The following is a 23,125-nucleotide window of genomic DNA, read 5'->3' on the forward strand; positions in this document are numbered from 1 at the left end:
ATTATGGAGACACAGTTTCAATCAGGACAAAAATCGGAACGGGAGTCACATGTTCCCTCAACACAAAACAACTTATGACACCATAGGGCTTCTCTAAGGGATACACTCTGGCTTTGTCCAAACTATGAAGAGGGTGGCTAAAAGAAGAATCCCAAAAAATAAAATGTGAAAGCTAGAAGATTCTGGTTCTAGAACTACTCCCAGGGTAGAGAGGGTGGTGCAAGAAGAAAAGAGCAGCTTGGGAATGACGCAGTCAGCCTGGGGATGTGTGTTCACAAGCCATCCAGTCCCTGCTTGCCACATCCTAGGTATGGCTGCATCTCAGGGGTCTTGACACAGGGAAAGATTGAGAAGCACAATGTCTCACATGCTACAGTTTTTTCAGAGCAGTTCCTAACAACATCACTGCTATGTATTCATTTTACTATTTGTTCTTATTTAATTTTGAATAAAGATGACTATCTGACACCATAGTGCGGAAATCTACAAAGACAGATAGATGTTTGACACCAAAGTCCAGATCAAGAGAGACTTAATTTGAGGAGGTGATTACCTTCGTCACTCATTAAGATAAGAGGCTGTCTCTTCAGAAGAACGCCTGAATCACCGTGAACTTGAGTTGCTTAGAAAGGAGTCTGTGATAAAAACAAGTTTGAAGATAGTTATCTCAAGCAAGTGATTTTAACTCATTAAAAACAATCAGTTGGGAATATATCCATAACTTACTATGATATATGTTCCTTGAAAGCCCAGAGAATTAGCCTAATTATCATCCACACATAAAGTCTGAAGATATCTACACACTTTTGAGATGCAGTATTTCTTCTCTTTATAGTAACATAAAATGCTCAGTGCCACAGCTTCCAGATTCAGTCTCAGTCCTTACACTTGATCTGTTTTCAACACTTCCCATTGCACCTGTAAACTGCATCCCCAACCAGCTGATGTTCCTATCTTATCTTCCATCCACATGCATCCTTTGTTTAGCCACACATTCACTTCTTATTTTGCTGCCATGCTGATTAATGCATTGATTGTAGTAGGTGGCATTTTTTATTTTGAGCTTAGGAATATTTTTTGTTTGTTTTAATTTTCAGGGGAAGATTATACAACCTGTAATTCTTTGTAAAAATTTGAGTTACAGAGAAGCATGTTCTAAATGATGGGGGGAAACTACTCAATTTTACCACAGAGAAACCAATGCTAAAGTTTTGTAATTTTTCATTTTAGTAATTTTCCCACACATTTTTTAACTTTCTCTGTTTAAATAATATTAGACATACAGGAAAGCCGCAAAAAATAATAATAGAGTTCTTATATATTCTTCACCAGCTCTTCACATTTGACATGCTAAAATCTTCCCCAGCCATAATATATTTACCTAGATCTTCTTTCTATGTATATTTTAACAAAGTTGAAATTTTACTGTTTGTTGACTGCTTTCTACATCTAATATAACATAATCATTTTTATACTCTTCAAAAGCATCATTGTGTTGTCCAAATAATGTCATACTGTGTCAATTCAAACATATTTTACTTAACCTAGTTGGGCCCTGTGCCTATGTACTTATTGGTATCTGAATATTATAAATTTGTGTAAAGCTTAAATATTGGTACTATTAAGCTTGTAACACAAAGACTATAATCTTTATTGTTTGATATTTGCCTTTTATTGTTTTGTTTTAACTTTGATAATTCAAAACAGTTTGATAATTTAAAACTGTTTTGCCAATTGAAAACAAAATACCACTTTTATACTAGGTTGTAACTGAAAAACATTTTCATAACAATAACATTTTTGTTCCTTAACTTGGCTTTCTCAAACTAAGATCCACCAACCTTAAGCATTTGAAGTTGTGACACTTGGGAATTATGACCCTTTCTTTAAAAAAGGGTCCATATGTTATTCAAATTGGATTAAAAAAATATATAATTGGTACACAGGTCAAACAAGAATCCCAACTTATAATGAGATGGCGTGTCACATACAATAAAAACATCCATCAAAAGATTAGTTTGTATTATATATACCCTAGTATTAATTATTTTATACCATTTTAATGTCATAAGTATTTATAACTAAACCAAAAGCTAATTTATTTTCCATTATTACAAACTGAAAGTCAGAAAGCTATCTTACACTTCCATAACACCAAATTGCTTAGAAGTCTCATTGTACTCCAAGCTTTTTGCTATCACTCACTTCTGCCCTATGGCTTTCTCTGCATGGAATACTCCCACTCCATCCCTCTCCCCCACCAGCTGGAAAACTCCAGGGCCTCATTGTTATTTCTTTCCACTGCACCTATGTACTTACTGGTATTTGAATCATTGTATTTGTTGCCCAGTATCATTGTAATTGTTGCACTTGCTACTAATTTTCTTTCTGTGTTTTCCTTGTTGCATTACCCTGGCATATCTTTTATAGCTGTCCTCCCCACCTGTCAGTAACTTGAGAACAGGAAACTCAGTCATCACTGTAGCTCCAGTGCCTAGCAAAGTTCCTGACATTAATATAATAGGAGAACCATTAATGTTTACAAAATCAACTATCCACAAAAGGTAACAGTCTTCTGGGAGACCTATAAAAATCTCTATCTTATTTTCTAAATTATACTGATACATAATTTGGCAGGTTCATCTTCCAACTCTGTCATCAGGTCTGTCCCACAGAATTCCACAACTTCATTTTGGCATTGTCAAATTCTTTCTATCTTGTGAAGAGTGACTCAGACCAAAGATAACACCTATCCTCAGACAGGTGATTCATAATCATTTTTACTTTTTTTAACTTTTTATTTTGAAGTAATTTCAAAATTACTCAAGAGTAGGAACATGCTATGGTATCCATGTTTGTCCCCCTCCCAAATTTACGTTGAAATTGAATTGCCATTTTGCTGAGCAGGCTGTAATCTCAGTGACTTGGGACGCTGAGGCAGGGGAATAGCAAGTTCAAGGCCAACCTCAACAACTATCTCAAAATAAAGAAATAAAAGGGGCTGGGGATGCAGCTCAGTGGTAAAGCGCCCCGGATTCAAGCCTCAGTACAAAAGAAGAAAGAAATGAAATTTAATTGCCGTTTAACAGTATTAATGATAGGGCCTTTAAGAAGTGGTTAGACCACATGGACTGTGCCCTTTGAATGAATTAAAGCTGTTGTTCAAAGAGTGGGACAAGTTTACTTTTCTTTGTCTCTATCTCCCTCTATTTACCCTCCCACTATGTGATGCCTTCTGCCATACTAGAACACAAGAAGGCCCTCTCCAGATGCGAAAGCTCCATCTTAGACTGTGTGGCCTACAGAATCATGTTATAGAAAGTTTCTATTCATCATAAATTGTTCAGTCTGTGGCCTTCTGTGATAGTAGCAGAATAACAAACTTAAAACAGGAATAGAACAAAGAGCTATTGTACACCTTTTGGCCACATTCATCATTTGTTTTGTTTTGCCATATTTGATGTCTTTCTTTCTGCATGTGCATAAGCGTGCATGCATTAGCAGGCATGTGCACATGTGCACACACACACACACACACAATACTTTTCATGAGCCATTTAGAAATTAGTTGCATAATCATGTTCCTTTATTTCTTAATACTTTGAGGTTCACTTTCAAAAAACAAGGATGCTCTCAGATATAACACAGTACAATTTGTCAAATTCAGGAATTTAAAATGTATACAATACTCTTATCTAATATACTGTCTATATTCATTTTTCTACAATTGTACCAATGTATCCTTTATAAAAATCTTTTTCTCTGATCCAGAGCCAAACCTACACATTACATGTAGTGGGCATGTCTTGTTAATCCCCTTCATCTGGAGTAGTTTTTCATGCTGTTCTCTATGACAACAAAATTTTTCAGAAGCACTGGAGTAGTTATTTTGAAAATTTTTCCTTTGCATCTGATGTTCCTGCTTGGTTATATTCATATTATGCATTTTCAGCAGGGATCTGTATAAATAATTTTATGCCTATCTCACTGTATAACATCAGAAATCAAATCTCAATTTATCCCATCACTGATGATGTTAACTCAATCACTCAGGAGATGATGTTGGTCAGGTTTCTCCACTATAAAGTTACCATTTTTCATTTTTTAATTAATAACTAATCTTTGGGGGAATATTTTTGTAATAGATAAATATTCTATTGCTCTTTTAAACTTTTATTATCCAGTGATTGTTCTTCTAAATTCATTATTTCCATGATTGCAGAATGGTGATTTCCTAACTTCCTTATTCCTTCTACATTATTAACTGATTTTTTTCTGAAGGTCCTTCTCCTTGATTTGCACTTTTATTTTTTGTGTGTCCAAAATCAAGACTTAAAAAAAAGATTTCTTTAAATCTATTTTTAAATTTCAATCACATTTTTCTTTAACTTTATTTTTTTTTGGATATGTTTTTTTATTGGTTGTTCAAAACATTACAAAGCTCTTGACATATCATATTTCATACATTAGATTCAAGTGGGTTATGAACTCCCATTTTTACCCCAAATACAGATTGCAGAATCACATCGGTTACAAATGTTATATGTTAAGAAGCCAAAGAGCTGACATTTCATACTGTTCAACTTAACCATTTTATACTTTGTAAAATTTTTATCGGTTTCTTTCTATTCCACTAGTTCAATTTCCTTTCTAGACCAGAATCAAAATGAAATCCTCAGAGAATGAACTAATAATTTCAATGAAAAAAAAAAGATACTTTGAATGCTTTCTGAGATTTAATGATTTTTAAATCTTTGTATGAAGCAATTACTAGACTAAATAACAATTTAGACTGTTTTGCTGCTAAGTATTAGTCAAATGTTTCCAAAATTGTTATTTTGGAATTTATTTCTGAAGTTCTCTCTCTATTCAGTTCAGTAAGAGGTACAGGTCCCAAATATGCAGTTTTCCCTTGTCAAAGGACTAAGAAAATGCATCTGTCTAAAAGAGGCTCACTGGGTCTCATCCACTATAAATAACAAATCTTTGTGCCTGTAAAAACTATTAACCAATAAGAACAAGAAGCAGCCAATATCAACTATGTAGAATAAAAAACAATTTGAAACTTGGAAACTATAGCATAGATAAAAACAGATTTTCAGAGCTGCAAAGAACTTTGGTGGTCTTATACAACCCAATGCTCTCCCTTTGTAAATGAAGAAATGGTAGCAAGGAGACACAAGGCAGCTAAGAATGGCATGTTAATTAAAAGTGAAAATAGATGGTTGGTGATCTGAAGTGCTTTAAGTTCACTAATATTTCTATAACACAATTTGGGGTTGATCAAGTCCTGCCTAGTTCCCAATCTTTTACATTCTCCCTCTCCCAAAAGCTACAGCTATAACTTCAGTCCCAGCCTTGTATATAGAAACAATATTTTTACACAGATGAGATTTAAGGAAATCTAACCAGCCTCTCTAGAATTGACATAAATTTAAACATACTCTTTCTTTCTTCAACTTTCATTTTACATGTAGAGGTTGTGCTTTGACCAAATTCCCATCTTAAATGCAGTTTCAGCATCTAGACCTTGAACGTTGGCCTTGTTTGTGTTTGTGGTTCAGTCTTGGATACCTGCCTAGTAAAATACTAAGGCTAGAACTGTACACTGTTCTTGCCAGGTGTTCAAACAAACACATATATCCCAATGTCCATAGCAGGGTTATTCATTATAGCCCCAAAGAGGAAATAACGCCAGTGTCTATCAACCAACAGATGTGCAAATATGATATATCTATATAATGGAATATTGTTTGGCCATAGAAAGGAATTAAGTACTAATACATGCTACATTATGGATGAAAATATGTCAAATGAAGGAATTCAGACTCAAAGGCTATGAGTGGCTGATTTCATTTATTATATGTCCAGAATAGGTGAATTCATAGAAATAGAAAATAGATTACTGGTCTCCAGGGGCTATGGCAGATGGCTTAATAGATGAAGGTATATTCAGAGGGTGATAAAATGTCCTGGATTTGAATATTGGTGATGGTTGTGATATATTGTGATTATCAAAAACATTTAATTGTATATTTTTTAAAGTTTAAATGAGAATTTTATGTTTTGTGAATTTTACCTTAATTAAAAATATAAAAAGATCATTTTCTAAACAATATACTAGTTGCAATGGAGGCAAGCTAGCTGTTACAAGAGCTAGTCCACAACTGGACTAGAAAGGTGACATCACAGATGGAAAAAAGGGGAAAAGATCCACTGTGCATTTTGGAAATAGAACATGCAGTATTTGCTGATGTCAAGAACTGAGGGCAGGGAGAGTGAAGGAAAAAAGGATGAACCTAGAAGCACTCAGAGAAGATGAACCCAGATGCACTCATATGTTCTGACTAAAGGAAGAACATATTTCAAGAGGAAATGAAGTACTCAAGTTTGGACACATTAAACCTTGAGATGCACATAACCCAGTCAGAATAACCCTAGTTTAAGAAACTTCTACTTTCTAAATGTATTTAATTTTTATAAATTTCTATTTCTCATCTACAGAATAGGAATATGAATGCTACCTAAGAAAGCTGTGGGAATAAAATTAGGTAATTGATGTAAAGTTCTTAGCACAGGTTCCTAACACATGGTAATTCCTCCATCAGTTAGAGATTGTGATTGTCATAATCTTTGTCCTGATTACAAAATTTATTACATATGTGACTTCTCTGTCTCTTCTTCTAGAACTTGCAGAAGCTTAGCCAACCCTAGAAGGTTGATTTTGAACAAAGTTTTAGGCTCTTCTAATTTTCTGTCTTGCTGCAGCTAATGAATTCACAAACAGCCATAATCTGAGATTTATTGAAATAAAAGGACCTGACTAACTGAAAATAATATTCAGATCCTTTAGCCAGGCAAGTATATTCTCATGGTGGAGAAGGCACACCGGGAATCTAATACTGCATGACAATTTTCTTTTTAAAAGCACCCAACTCACTTTCTTCTGATTTTCTACTTCCCTAGCATCCTCTGGTCCTTAATTTTATTTCCCCAAGCTCTCTTTCCTTTAGGAATTAAAATGTGCTGACAAGCTGACAGGAGTATTCTGGTCTATTTGGCAGTTAATTTCCTCATAGAGACTTGTAAATTGATGTTCTGGTTTATAATCAGGCTCTTGTAAGTTTGGTTGGAAAGAATCAATTTGCCTGGGCCTGTCAACTTCTATGTGACCACAAGATCACCCAATTTCTGAACCTAAAGGCTATTATCAGACTCTGAGCAATACTGACCCACTAAGGATGGCACACACACACACAAGGCTAGAATCAGCCATCCAGATTTGAAAATATAAAATTTTACAGAGCTGTTGTCAATATTAAATGCATTAGTTTATATTAAAGTTCCTAGTTTCTGCTAGACTCTCAATTAATACTAGGTTAATCTTTTTAAACCACATGCCACGCAACAGGGGGAAAACATCCAAGTTTGAAAATTTTGCAGACTAATTGAAATGATCCTAAATTTTCTTTACACTCCATCACAATTTATCCCTAATCCTTCCTCTGAAGTGTTTCCTTTGTAGTGTTTTTTCTCATATATGCAACTACCTTTTGCAATTAACTGTCTTTATGGTTTATCCTGCAGTAACGCTTATGGAAAGTATTAGTGCAAATAAAAATAACATCTGAGAAGAGCTTTACATATCCTGAGAAATTATTTACTCACCAGCTTTGTGGTCTCAGGCAAGTCCCTTAGCTTTTCTGGACATCCCAAGTCTCATAGCAAGTACTGACTTCTGCCCTCTACCTCACACTACAATGTCTCTCAGTGTCCCTTCAAACTTTGATATCCCTGACTGGTTTTCACTATTAAATCCTCAGCAATTAGCACCAAGTAGATGCCACTGACATTTATGTGGAATGATTGGAGGTATATATTTTAAGACTATATTTTGCTTACAAATCTTATAAATAGGCCCAAATTTTACAATAAATAAAGTGGAAATCAGTCACTAGCTTTCTATACAAAGTTTAAAGTTCTGATTTAAGTGAGGTGAGGGGATTAGGGGAATGGAAAACAGGCTAATCTCTCTCTTTCTTTGATGCTGTAGTCCCTCTTATGTGTGACTTTGCTTTGCACATTTTCAGTTACCTGTAACCAACTGGGTTCCAAAAACAGAATAAAATAGAAAATTCCAGAAATAAATTCAAAAGTTTAAAATAAATTTTATAACAGCATATCATCATAATCATTTTTTTTCTGCAGTACTGGGGATGGAACCCAGAGGCAATTTACTACTGAGCTCCATCCCTAGCCCTTTTCATAACATTTTAAGAAAGGATCTCACTAATTGTCTAGGCTGGCCTCAAACTTGCAATCCTTCTCCCTTACCCTCCTGATACCTGGGATTACAGGTGCGTACCACCAGGCCCAGCTCATTTTATTTTATTACTAGTTATTGTTGCTAATCTCTTATTGTGCCTAATTTTAAAGTTAAACTTTATCATATGTATAGGAAAAAAACAATACATATGGAGTTGGATACTGTCTGCAGTTTAGGCATCCATTGGGAGTCTTGGAAAGTATCTCCTGCAAATAAGGGGGGAATAGTGTATATTTTATTCTAGGCAAGTTCATACAAATAAGTAAAATGAATTAACTACTGTGGTAATCAAGAACTGCTGCTTCCTGTGCACGAGTTTTCTGCATGAGCCTTAGATTTCTGCATGCACTACCATCTAAGATGTAGAATCAACTTCTCTTGAGGTCAGATGACCTGAGTAACCAAGGACTGAGTCAAGTAAAATTACAATCATTATAATAAAATTCCATCAAACTGTCTGAATCCAAACAAAGAAAATTCTAGTTTAAGGAAATACGACAAAAAAATTCATTGACTAGAGGTTGAGAACAAACTTTTAGGTAGGCTATCTTCATACAAACTCAGCACCATTATGATAAGTGAATGCATCCATCAATTGATGTAGAAAATATTTTATTCATAAACAAAAAATATACCTTGTTAAATTTTTTCAAAGCACAAATTTCCTGACTTGGTTTTTGCTTGTTTGTTTGTTTGGTTGAGTTGGGTTGGATTTAGGCTTTTTTCTCCACTCTGACTTCTCAGAAAACTTTGCTCACAATAAGTAATTCAACAAATCTGTCCATCTTGAGTTTCCTTTGCTTTTAAGAAATGATGACATTCCTCAATATTGATTATAATCTTGGTAGCTAAGAGAAGCTTCCGTTTACAAGTGCTTTGATTTCATAGTTGTATATTTGTTTTCTAGAAATTATCTCTAGCTTTCTACCTCACCCATTTCATATTTGTGTCTACAAAATAATTATAAATGATAACTTTCCCATTCCTTTCACCTTTGGTAATAGCAGCTTAAAGAATGTAAGGTGTTTTGAAAGATTTTCTTTTCAATCTCTCTTTGCTGGCATATGCCAGAAACCAGAATAACAATTTGAAAACTAACATACCAAGTCAAGAATGGAAAAACGTGGGCTTACAGAAGTTATATTGTCTTCTCTAATAAACCTCACATGTATTTCCAGAGGAAAAAGTAGACCATATTTCTAATTTATTTTGTTTCCTATTTTATCCATAATCTCTGCAACCTTAATAAAATTATTTATGTTTTCTGGGTGTTAGTTTCCTTCAGCTCAATTAGTTCAGTGTAACAACTATTATTGTCTACCTACTGAGAGCCAGCCACTAGACCAGATTCTAAGAAATCAAAGATTAATAAGACATATTTTCTAAGTCTCATGAAGTTCATATCGCAATAATTGTTTTTTAATTGCTTTTTCAAAGTCTCTGTCCCATACCCATTTCAATCGGAATGATTTTATTTTTACCTGCTTTATATTTGGAGATTTAATATATTACTGCTTCAAGATATTGGAAAAATCACTAGTCTAGGAAAAGCTGAAAACATTTAATTACAATACAAGCTCATACTGTTAACAATAGAAGTACTGTCTTTGCTAGGTTCTCTAGATACAAAACATAAGACAAAGGGTGTAATTTAGGGAGTAACAGGGAAAGGTAGCAGGGACAAAACAAGAAATGAAAGACAATCCAAAAATGGTTTATTATTGAGTTGAATGACCACACTTACAAGTGGCTGGATGTTCAGTATTATAGGACAGCCCTATAATCTCTCAGAGAAAGAAAGCAGGGATCATTTATCCATTATTACTTCCCCCCATTGGTCAAGGATGGTCCTCCAGGGCGTGAAGCCCCACACACTTCTGGTTTGTACATACATGAATGTTGAGTACAATCCCCCAGACATCCCAAGCTCCTTCTCCCTCAGTAAGTAATCCTTAAGGTGTGGAGTGAGTCAATAAAATGCCCGTGGTAAACTGCAGAGGCCTGAGGCAAAGCACAGTCACATCATGCCTGCATGAAACTGGACAGCACCTTCACAGAAATGGTCACTGGAGTCACAGCTGGAATAGGAGGTGAGGCCAAGAAAATCTGAAGTGGTACACAGCTGCATTTGATATGAGCATATCTGAGGCACAGAAGTAAAACTAAGTAGAGAATGATTGGCTCTGCCTAGAGAGAAAGGGATCAGGAAAGGTTTCACACGTAAACAACTCCTCAGAAAAATTCTGAAAATTAATATAAGTATCAGATGACCAAAGGGCATGGGTATTCCAGACAGAAGGAGATAAACATATATATCCTGATAAATAAGTATATGGATTTGTGTGCATATGTATGCATATATGAAACAGAAAATTTAAGTAAAAAGATGCATTTGAAGAATCAAAAGAAAATCAATATTCCTGGTGTTGATATAGCAGAAGATGAGGTTTAGGGATGTGAACAAAATCAAAAACATGAATTTGATAAGACAGGTTAAAAGTCTAAGTTGAATACTAGGAAAAAATGGAAGTTATTTGAGTGGTTTTAAGCAAAACAAGTGAATTTAGGGGAAGGTATATATAGAAGAATAATGATTAATATTACTATATTTGTAAAGCAAGGGATGAGATATATGTAAAGAAAGTAGGAAATACAAAAAGGTAGAATATTGCCCCTATATATTCTGCTGTGTTGATGATATATATTGTAAGCCCTAGAGAAATCAATTAAAAAAATAAAATGTGTAGCTAAGAAGTCAATACAAAAATTGAGACAGAACACATGCACAAAATTCAATCAGCCTAAAATAAGGCAGAAAAAAAGCAATGGAAAAAAAATAGAAACTACAGAATTAAAACAAATAGCAAGATAGTATACTTAGCCCCCAAAATGTCAATAATTGTACTAAATATAAGTAGATTAAAACACCTCATTTGAAAGTACAATCAATGAAACATATATGCCAAGTAAAACACTATGCCAAGTAAAAAAAATGTAGACATAAAATAGTACATACTAAATTTCTTTACAGAAACGTTTAAATAAAACCATTTACTTTTTCTTCAGGACCTGTTCTGGGTTATCCTGAGAACTACTAATTCTAATTATTTTTTAATTGATACATAAAAATTATGCACATTTCCAGGGGCAGTGGTGCACTCCTGTAATCCCAGCAGCTGGAAAGGCTGAGTTAGAAGGATCCTCAGCAACTTAGCAAGGCCCCAAGCAATTTTATGAGACCTTGTCTCAAAATAAAAAATAAAAAGGGCAGAGAGTGTAGCTCAGTAGTTAAGCATCCTTGGTTTTAATATCTAGTAGCAAAAAAAATCATACATATTTATGACTTATCATGTTATATTTTGATATGTGTATACATTGTGTAATGTTCCAATCAAGGTATGCATCTCTGTCTCCTCAAACATTACCATTTGAAATCAGATCAGAATTTGCCTAGGACAAAGGAGTAGTGCAAATACTGCTTTCAAAGATACAAAAGTGAATTTCTTGGGTAGATGAAAATGTTCTATATACTTCTCAAAGTCTTTAACCTGTACACTCGAACTGTGTGAGTTTTATGATATATATTATACCTAAACAAAACTGGTTAGAAAAAAAAAAAAAAACATGTGTCTCAAGTTTCAAGTGGTGGTGTTGAAACAGTACCAGAGAAAAAGAATGTTTGGGCCTCACCTTACACAACAGTTTGCATAGAGTGTCAGTTTGAAGCCATGCCACTCTGCTAGGGTCTGGCATAGTGGATAAATGAGACATAATTCCCCAATGCTAAAGGGCAATCACATAGTCTAAATGGGGGATATATAAAAGCAATATAGTTTACCATGAGAACTGTTCCAATAGAGTTATGAACAGTGTTGTGAGAGATGCTTAATGTATTAAAATGTTAAAAATTCCCCATCAACAGGTGAAAAACAAATTTTTGTATGACCACATGGTAGAATACAATACAAAGAAGCAAATTATTGACTGCAATAACATGGATGAATCTCAAAATAATCATGAAAAAAAGTCACAGGAGTTATTTTAAACAAAAGTAAAAAAAATCAGCCCCATCACCCTAAAATGAGTATACATTGTATAATACCATTTATATAAAACTCTATACAATTAAAACTAACTTACAGTGACTCAAAGTGCATCAGTGTTGCTATGGAAGGAGAGGGCATAGGGAGATGTGGGAGGGAGGGATTACAAAGTAGGATGAAGTCTTTGGGAATGATGGATCCACTTATTATCTTAATTATAAAGATGGTCTAAAGCTTTTTCTGACCCCTCTCCCACCAGGCACAATTAATGAGGTTCTATTTTGCTCTACTTCTGTGCACTATACTGCTTTCACAGGTAATAAATATGTCAAAACTTATCAAACAGGTAATTTTAAAAGTGTACAGTTTAGGCAAATATACCTCATCAAAACTATTTTTTCTCTGATATCAGAATGTAATCCAAAATAAGGTGTGTGTGTGTGGGGGGGGGGGGGAATAGAAGAAATATCCGTGGAGTAGATAAAGGGAATGAAGGGAAGGGAGGAAGGATGTGATAGGGAAAGTCAGTGGAATGAATCTGACCTCATTTTCCTATGACATAAATGAATATACCACATGAATCTCACCATTGTGTATATAAACAAAGCACTAATAAAAAACTATAAATAAATTGAACAAAGATCAGTAGAGAATAGAAAAGGGAACAGCAGATGAGAGAAAGGGAGGAGAGGGGGAAATACTGGAGACTAAATTAGAACAAGTTATATTCCATGCTTTGATAATCGTGTCAAAATGCATCTTAATGTTGTGTGTAACTAAAAAGAATCAATAAAATGAAGAGAAATAAAATAGTATTAAAAACAACCATGGAAGATGAGAAAAAGAGATAGAGCTAACTGATCTATATTAAACCTAAATTGCTGCCACTAAATATAATGAAGATAATACTCCAGTTGGAGTAAAGATTTTGGCTGACCCTTACAGAGTATTTACTCTGAGTAGCCCCTTTGGAAAGCCTCTCATTTGCATCTTTTCATTTCATCCTCATGCCAACCCTATGAATTTGGTGGTAGAAATATTCCCAAGCTGCAGGTGAGAAAACTGAGGACAGTTAGAAATATGTTCAACTCTAAGTAACAGAATACCCAACTGCAGTGGCTTAAACAAATAATATATATTAAACTTCAAAATAAATAAAATTTTAAAAGGTAGTAAAAAGAAGGCGATCGGAGTCTGTTTTAGATGCTAGGCAACATGAACGAGGACAGAAAGGTGCTTTCTCTTTCTGCTTTGCATGCTGCCTCATAGTTATATAATGCTGCTGAATCTTTGGGCATCCCAGGGCTCCAGGTAGGAAAAATATCCAAGTTTTCCCACCCAGCAGGATTTTGCTTATCTGTCATTCACCAGGACTGTGTCATATGGCTACCCCTAAATGAAAGTGCGCTAGAGAGAAGGGGATTGTGGATAGAGGCCAGAGAAGCAAACCAGTAATCTCTATCACAGCTACTAAGAGGTAGATTCAGGATTTGGTCTAGATTTATTACCCATATCTGTGGTATTAACTATGATGCTATGTGAACAAAGTCATCCATAAATTTTCTCAAAACGCATATAAATATGCCAAGCAAGAGGAAGAAACTTCACTCTGAGAGCAAATGGATTTGACATAGTGTGAACACCACAAGGAGCATGTGGATAATCTTTCAGTAACATGTTAGTTTCTTATCTTTTGGGAGAGCAAATGCAACTGGAAAAATGAAAAAAAGAAGTGAATACAAGAGGGGTGGGAATGGCGACCAGCGGCTTAACTTCACACCATTTTTATCTAACAATTGTGCCTCTTGTGTGACTCTATAGTATGGCACCAGTTTCTGAACATCTCACATCTAGAGTGTTTTCTTGAGTTCTGTTAGGGCAATTTTCATGTTCTACAAGTGTCGCCTGGGTGTCAAGAGGAGGCAAGGTAGACAGAACATAAACTTAAAAATTTTTTTAAACAAAAAAGAAAAAGAATATGGTTCATATTTAAATACTAAATATTTAAATATTTCTAAAGCATTCTTTCTTCAAGCTATGAGATCAAGCCCATTACACATTTACACTGTATATATATATATATATATATATATATATATATATATATATATATATACCCAGCAGTCTGATCAGTATGCATGATTTTTATCTGCCCAAGACCTTAGCAAGTATAAAAAATTTATCAAGAATAAATTATTATCTGAGTGCTAATTGTAACTTTTGACTATTAATATACAATTTTAGGGTCAGTGAGTCAAACATTAAGAATTCATTTTTTCAAGCAAGGCACAGTGGTGCATGCCCCTAATCCCAGCAGCTCAGGAGGCTGAGGCAGGAGGATCACAAGTTCAAAGCCAGCCCCAGCAACAGCAAGGCACTAAGCAACTCAGAGAGACCCTGTCTCTAAATAAAATACAAAATAGGACTGGGGATGTGGTTCAGTGGTTAAGTGACCCTGAGTGTTCAATCCCTCGTACAAAAAAAAAAAAAATCCATTTTTTTCAGTTTGAATTATTAAAGCTTCATTATATATTTGCCAAAACACAAATAAATCAATAGCCATTAACTAAGTATTTACTGAGCCATTTACTGAGCATTGTCCTCAAAAAAAATTACAACCTTATGATTGACAATTTGATAAATTATAGTAAATCTATGTGACTGACACAACAAATTACCTTTAAGTTCTGATTTCTCTTTCTCTTCCCTTCACATTTTTCATTTTTATTTCTTCATTAGAAATAACAGTGAGATAGTTGAGCAAGATGATCAAGTAATAACAAGAGCAATGTAGAGTTTTCCCCAGAGAGATTTGAGAAACATATTATCTGAATTTTTATCACTTAATAAAATATAACACAAATTTTCAAATTACTTACTGGGACAAAACATTGCCAAAGATCAAGTGTGTTGGTTATTAAGCTACATCAGTTATTTTCTGTTGGAGATTTCAACCTGCTGCCTAGAAACCAGCACAAATATCATTTGGATAGAACTGATAGAAGTGGCCGTGCAGGCACAGTTTGCTGCCTTCTGATACCTGCAAGTATGGCAAGGGCACAGTGTTGATCTCCCAGTCCACAGAGAGAAAAGGAAAAACTCTACACTGCCCTACTTATAGCTGTTACCCATGATTTTTAAAAAATATTTTTTGGTTATACATAGACACAATATCTTTATTGTTTGTTTATTTTTTTATGTGGTGCTGAAGATCGAAACCAATGCCTCACATGTGCGAGGTATGTGCTCTGCCACTGAGCTGCAACACCAGCCCCATGTTATCACTATTTTTAAAAAAGAAAACACTAAAAGATTATATTCAGAAAATTCTCGAACTTTCATATGGAACTATAGAATGTGAAACTTCTATAATTCACTTTTATTATTATCGGCAATTTTGTGATGTTTTGTTGTAGGCCCCGAAACCTCAATATTGGGACTGAGAAAAAACACATTCATGTGAAATCAAACTCATGCAAAGAGTAGGAAATAAAAAAAAATAAAAATAAAAAGAGTAGGAAAATACAGAGAGATATTGGTCATACATTTTGCCATAGATTCAACTAAGTTAAAATGACTTTTATTATTATTATTAAATAAAAACATATACTATCATTGAAAGAGATTCAAACAAGATTGCCCAAAATATCAAGGGAAGTAATTGACACTATTAATTAACCATCTGCCATTTTTTCAGGCATAGAGACATTGTTCACAAGAAGCCTGGAATCTCCTAAAAAAAAAAAAAAAACTTACAAACATGAAACCAGGAAAAAAAATGAGTGCATACTCTTAATCAAGATAGGTGCTTAGGTTCTTAGCAAGCATACAGTAAATGATAGTGAAAACACAGACACCAATGGAAAAAAAATATAAATTGGACTTTATCCAAATTTTAAAATTTTGTGCTGCAAATAATACAATCTCTACAACCCACAGAATATCAAAATTGTCAAACATCATCAAAATCACACACATGCACACACACACACACACACATACACACATTTATAATTGTTGTTGTTTCTAGTGGTGCTGGATATCAAACCCTGGGCAGCAAGCATTATACCACTGAACTACACCCTCAACTCATATATCTAAGAAAGAACTTTTAACCAGAACATATAAATAAGTTTATAACTTCACAATAAAAAAGATAGCCCAATAAAACATGGGAATAAGATTTGAAGAGACATTTCTCCAAAGATACACACATGGCAAATAGCACATTAAATGATGTTAATCATCAGTCATTAGAGAACTGCAAATCAAAGCCACAATGAAATACCATTTTGTATCCACTGGGATGGCTATAATTAAAAAGGCAATAATGACTACTGGTGAGGATATGGAGAAATTGGAACCCTCATATATTACTGATGGGAATGTAAAATGTTACAGCCATTTTAGAAAACAGTTTGACACTTGCTCAAAAAAGCAAATGTAGAATTACCATATGATCCAGCAATTCTGTTCCTAGGTATATATCTAAAAGAAATGAAAATATGTGTCTACAGAAAAACCTGTACAAATATGTTTATAATAACATCACTCATAATAGCACCAAAATATGGAAATGACTCAATGTCTATCAACTAGATAAACAAAATATAGTATATTTCCACAAAATAGAATGATGTTTGGCTATAAAAATTCTGAATGCAATTTCCAAAATAAGCAAATCTATAGAGACAAAGTAGATAAGTGTGGTTATCTAAGACTTAGGAGGTGGGGGATTTAAGGGATGAAGAATGACTGCTAAGGAGTTTGGGTTTCTTTTAGGAGAAACAAAGTGTTCCAAAATTAAATTGTGGTGATGGTTGCACAACCCTGTGAATATTCTAAAAGAAAATTTTAGCTAGACACTTTAAATAGGCAAATAGTATTGTATAGTGGTTATAAAAAAAGCAGTTATTCAAAAAATGAACTTTTAAAAATTTTTGACTGGTTTCTACTTGTCATTACAAAGTTTGTGGTAAATTTGTTCCTCCACCCCACTACACCCCAAGACTAAGCAAATGCCTCAAGAGACAGAAGCAGTTCCAGTTTCTACTCAAACAGATTTGTCCCTGAAAAAAAGTGTTTATTAATCACAACCACGCTGAGAAATGTGCTGACAACTTACTTAGATTTCTAATTTATTTGCATTTCAGATGTATGTTTTCAGTGACCAAAACATAAATTAGGTTGATAATAAATTATGTACTCAATTATTTAGCTATACTTGTTATAAAAATTCTATTAGGGTTAAAATTATCTCTGATTAAAACTACTTCTCTCCAAGACTCCTATGCATATGGCCATGGGCTAACTCAGCACTTCACTAGCTATTTAACTGTGACCTCTGATAGCACACAAGATGTCAGTGTCTATTTCCATGGACCACTTTTATATGAAATATTTTCTCTGCATGATCTAAATTTACTGAATCATAATCTGCTCTTTGTAATATGTGAAAAAGTGGAGAAATCAATTATGTGTAATTATACGTGGAGTTTCACAGTATTTTCAGAGCCTATTATTAGTAAATTTCTGAACTAAAGAAAGACAAAAATAGAAATGTTTTATTACAATAAAGCTATAATAAGACAGTCATTCAAATTGCTCTTGCCCAGCTTTATTTTTTCAATAGTATTTAATGCTAACTGGCATATAGTACTTCCATTTATCTTTTCTATAAATTATTAATGCCCATCATCTCCCAGGAGAATAAGTACTGCAAGGGCAAGGGATTTAGTATTTTTCACTACTATGTCTCCAGCATCTGTAACATCAATACTAGAGGTGTTCAATATTTCAGTACTGTAAGTGGTCAATAAACAGTTGATGAATTTAACATTTAGAAAGCATTGGAAGAATCATATAATCACTGTTTGAACAATATTCAAAACAAAAAAAATCAAATGCTTTTAAATTTTAATTCTTTTATATCATGAAATCCCTTCAATTTCTTGAAGACCCCAATCTCTACTGTTTGCACAATAAGATTTTGTGTTTTCAAGACATTAAACAACATTTAAGATTATCATTTACTGTCATACTATTGTTACTTTAAATTTATTGCTTATTATTACTGTGTTAACATGAAGCAATGGTTATAATTTATTTGTATTAGAATAAGTGAAATGAGCAATTTTTACTTAGAGATGCAGGTATTTATCACAAGCCACATTAATGTAATATTATTCATTATAACAAACACAATTTTAGAAACTTTTCATAAAATTTCAATAAAAGCCTCCTTGAAGATAGTCATAAAAACGATACTAATATTCCCCACATATTTTTATTATTCCTATTCTCTTTCTCCTCTGCTCCATCATTACTCCTCTATGGAGAATGTTTTTGACCCTCAGATTTCATTTTGTTCATAGAAATAAATTAAAAAGTTATACCATCATTTCTTGCATATTTTTATGTCAGCTTTTTAGTGATTTCTATATTATTGTTGCAATTTTTGTCTTTCTAATTCTTCTGAAATTTTCCCTTAATTTTTCTTTCTCCTGACTCAGGATCTGTATGTATCCTTTCAGTCTCTTTCTTTCAAATCAGTGGGACCACCATATTCTTAGTGTTCTATGAATTTTTGCTCCTATTTTTTTCTAAGACAACCATAGAAATCCTCAAGAAGTGAAACAATTCAAGAAAACTGTCCAAAGGAAAACACTAGAATTTTTATAAACATACTTGTACTACATTTCTTTTTTTTTCTGTATTTCAAATGATTTTGCTTAGGCTTCTTTTAATTGTGAAAACTTCTCTCTTTTTTTATTACTTTGAATAGATATCACTAAATTCTATGGAATTTTTGACTGCACCTATCTTAATATCATTTATCCAAGAAATTGCATAAAATATGAAGATAAAAGAATTCTTCCTTTGGCAGGAAAATAAAAGATATGGGAATGTAATACAGTAAAGTGTCAGGATGTATTGTGAGAAATGTAAAACTAAGCTAGCTAATGCTGAGATTAACAGTTCAAGACCTATTGCCTTATCAACTCATTAGCACTGAATAAAAGTATCAAAGATATGAGAAGATAAGTGTACATGAGTATCTTTAAAATGAGAAAATGGGTCTGGGGGTATAGCTTAGTGGTAGAGTGTGTGCTTAGCATGCCTGAGGCCCTTGGTTCAGTCCCTGGAACAAAGAAGGAAGGAAGGGAAGGAAAACAGTGAATGTGACACACCTAAACAAGAAGCAACCTTGTCAGGAACCATTCTGTAAAAGAAGTATTTTATTTGTCCTACTTATCCAAAATCTCCTCTAGAAAACAAGTCAGAGCTATGGTCCCGATATCAAACGTAAGAGAAGTGGTTATATTCAAAATAACTCATCTGCCAAAACCATATAACTCCAAATAACATAATTATTGGATCTCACTATATAATGCGGCATTTAGCTATTTCAGTTTTAATATAGGTGTCTGCAAATCACACAAAAAGCTATGATTTCCACTTCTGTTTTAAACCAAATTTTAAAAACTGTCTTTAAAAATGTTTGGGAAAGATTGATATTGGTAATCAAGAAGATAAGGCAAAAATATGAATTGTAAAGCTGAGAATTAAAATCTGTACCCTTAATCACACAAAAAGAAAGAGATAAAAGACTCTACAAACATGACTCTACAAACATATACGGTGAAGACTCTTGCCATGGAAGATACTCATGCCTAATAAATTGGAACACTACAAATACACACTGGCTCCTAGTTACAAGTGGAGACATACCCATCATTTTCAAATGCACTCTCCTTATTCAGGAACAACACAAAAAACAGTGCGATCTACTAACATTAAACATAAAAAGTCAGTTTACAGAAAACTGGAAGTATTCTCCTTTTGGGAGAACTAGTTTCAAATTAAGCATTCTAACTCTATGCTGAGGTGATCCACTGGGGTGAAGGAAGAGCAAATTTGATTTTCAAGCATCAACAGGCACTATCAAAAGCTTGTTGATTCAACTGTGAGGATTTTGAAAATGAATTACCTTCCTCTCATAAGACCTCCAAAAGGAATTTTAGTCTCTGCAAGTGGCCTAGAATAGCTTATCTTCAGAATGAGAGAATAAATTATTTTTAATTATCTGTAAGTTTTTGCCCATTCATAGACGTTGATCTAAAGTCTCTTTTAAAGGTTAAACATTGATGAGATTGCCTACCCATCAGCATCATTTGTCAGACCATAACCAGTGAGGGAATCTTTCCATCTATTTCCACCTGAATAGTCTCAGATTAAATTATAACCAAAAAAATTAAATGTTCACAATATTGAAAGGATGCAAAACATTGATCAGTGCATCTTCCAAATGTTTAACATAATCTCAGCAGGAGATTAAGGGAAGTCTAGAGAGAACAATCAAGCTCTTGCTAAACAGGAAACTTCACCTTGCCTCACAAAATTGTCATTAATGTACAAATTAAAATGACAGCACTAATTATGGCCAGTACGGTGCCATCGTGTAGGGAAACTAAGAAATTGTATCTGTATCAGATTTTTATTTGATGTTAATGTTTGCCATGACAAGGCAGATCACTTTTCGTATTAGAACTTGGCAGAATTCTCCTGCCAGATGGCCATAACCATTTCAATTTTCACTACATCTATTTCTTTATCCTTCACTCCAGGCAGGAGAGTAAAGAGGGTGGACAGTCTTTGGTATTAGATCTAGGTTCAAGTCCCAGCCCAGCTTTTCACTTACCAGTTTTGCAGATCATTTTATCTCTTTGACTATGCTTCCTCCTCTATAAAATGAGAGTAATTCCTACCTCCAGGAGCTATTATGAGAACTAAACAGCACAATTTATGCAAAATGCCTGACAGTGGAAAGCAACTAAATAAATATGAAAACCTTTCCCTTCTGAGTATAGATAGAGTTTTATAGGTAGTAAAGTAGCGCTTGAGTCATAAACTTTTGAAATTTAATTTGGCATCCAAAACTTATTAATATAGAAGGTGCTATTTTTTACACTGATGCATTATTCAAATGTAAAAAAGAAGAAAAACATCACTTTCTTTAAATAGCATATCCCCCACTTCAGGTTATCTGTTTCTGACAATGAACCAGGAACATTATGCAATAATGAGGCAGTTCTGAAATCAATGTATAGGGCCTGTGAGAACTGAGAGGAAACAGAAAAGTATTCTATATAGAATATAGAATATATATATAGAATATATATAGAATATATAGAATATTCTATATAGAATATATATAGAACTAGAGGTTAGGGAGACTCAGTGCCTAATGATTAGAGTAACAACTCATATAAAATAAAAAGGATAGGAGACATCCACTACAAGTATTAAATTAGGATAAAAATACACATGAGGTGGTCACCTCTAATCTGCTAGCAACAACAGAAGTTCTATGAGATTCAGAAATCATTTTGTCAGAACTAAATAATCAATGCTAATAAAAATGCTTTTATTTTTCAAAAGTCTTAAGACTGAATCTGTGAACAAAAGGTCAATTCCAGCTGCAGTTAAAGCAGATATGCTTTATTTTTCTTACAGTTATTTTAAGCAATCATGCAAAATAGTACTGGCCCAAGCTCCAATGCCAGCATAATAGTAAATCGAATAAATCACGCTTGCTAAAAGGCAAATATCTTTATCATCTCTATTTAAATCCTTGTGTAAATATAGCTATAGCTTTAAAATCTCTCAAACATGTATATGCATTTGAATAATTTGCCAAACTGGTTTGTTACAATGCAGAGCACAGAGGAAAAGAAAAAGCCTTCATTCAAAAAGCTGGGCTGATAATGCATTTCTTGGATTATTGACAGAAAAAGATTTCAGCACAAACTTAAAGAAATGATCTTCAAGTAGATGGCACACACCTGTAATCCCAGCGGCTCGGCAGGCTGAAGCAGCAGAATTGCGAGTTCAAAGCCAGCCTCAGCAACGGCGAGGCGCTAAGCAACTCAGTGAGACTCTGTCTCTATATAAAACACAAAAGAGGGCTGGGGATGTGACTCAATGGTTGAGTGCCCCTGGCTTCATTCCCAATACCAAAAAAAAAAAAAAGACATGATCTTCACATGCTTCAAAAGTAATAAGTAATAACCATTTACAATTATTTTATGGTTAAAATATTCCAAACCCCTCAATTCTATAGCATAGGCATTGTTAATATTTCTCTTTGACTATTGAAAAGGTTAAGGCAAAAAGAGATTAATTAACAGGCCCAAGGTTACATAAATATAAGTGGATCATCACCTGACTCCAGAGCCCACCTTTCAGCTTAGAAAAAATAGGACTTCTGCTTTCTCAGGATTTTGGAAGTAGCGATTACTCAAAAGGCCCTGGATACTCTAATCTCACCTTTCTTCTTCCAAACTTACTTATTCTTTTAACAAATATGTCATTGTTCACATCTGCATGTACACAATTAGGTTTTTCTGCTTGGCTACTGTCAGATATTTCTATCTCGAAAATTATGCAGGAAGTTCTAATGGATATTACATGCTCTCTTTCTACCTCATATTTTCACAGTCTAGTACTGAATGAGAGTGTGAACTGGCTAGTGGGGTACTCAGATCTACATGGTCTCTTTCAGACTCCACAGCCTAATCATTGTATTATCTTGGAAGTAGATGAGTTCAGATAGTGATACTACCACTTCTGCAGGTATTTAAGTATCCCTCGTTTCCGCAATGATAATTTTGTGCATTTTTTCCAAAGTTTAAAACTGGAACAGGAAAAAGGGGCTATCTTCTGAAGTAGAGCTTCACCATATATATGAAAACCC

General features: G+C 33.9%; 1 protein-coding gene across 1 annotated transcript in view; it reads right to left on the reverse strand.

Moving 5' to 3' along the window:
* The window catches only part of Slc44a5 (solute carrier family 44 member 5), a 349,441-nt gene that overhangs the window by 280,290 nt on the left and 46,026 nt on the right, over positions 1–23,125 (reverse strand). The window lies entirely within an intron of this gene.

This window comes from Marmota monax, unplaced genomic scaffold (assembly GCF_021218885.2).
Source record: "Marmota monax isolate L192 unplaced genomic scaffold, Marmota_monax_Labrador192_F-V1.1 WCK01_AAM20220418_F8-fsc00046, whole genome shotgun sequence".
In the NCBI taxonomy this organism is placed as follows: Eukaryota; Metazoa; Chordata; class Mammalia; order Rodentia; family Sciuridae; genus Marmota; species Marmota monax.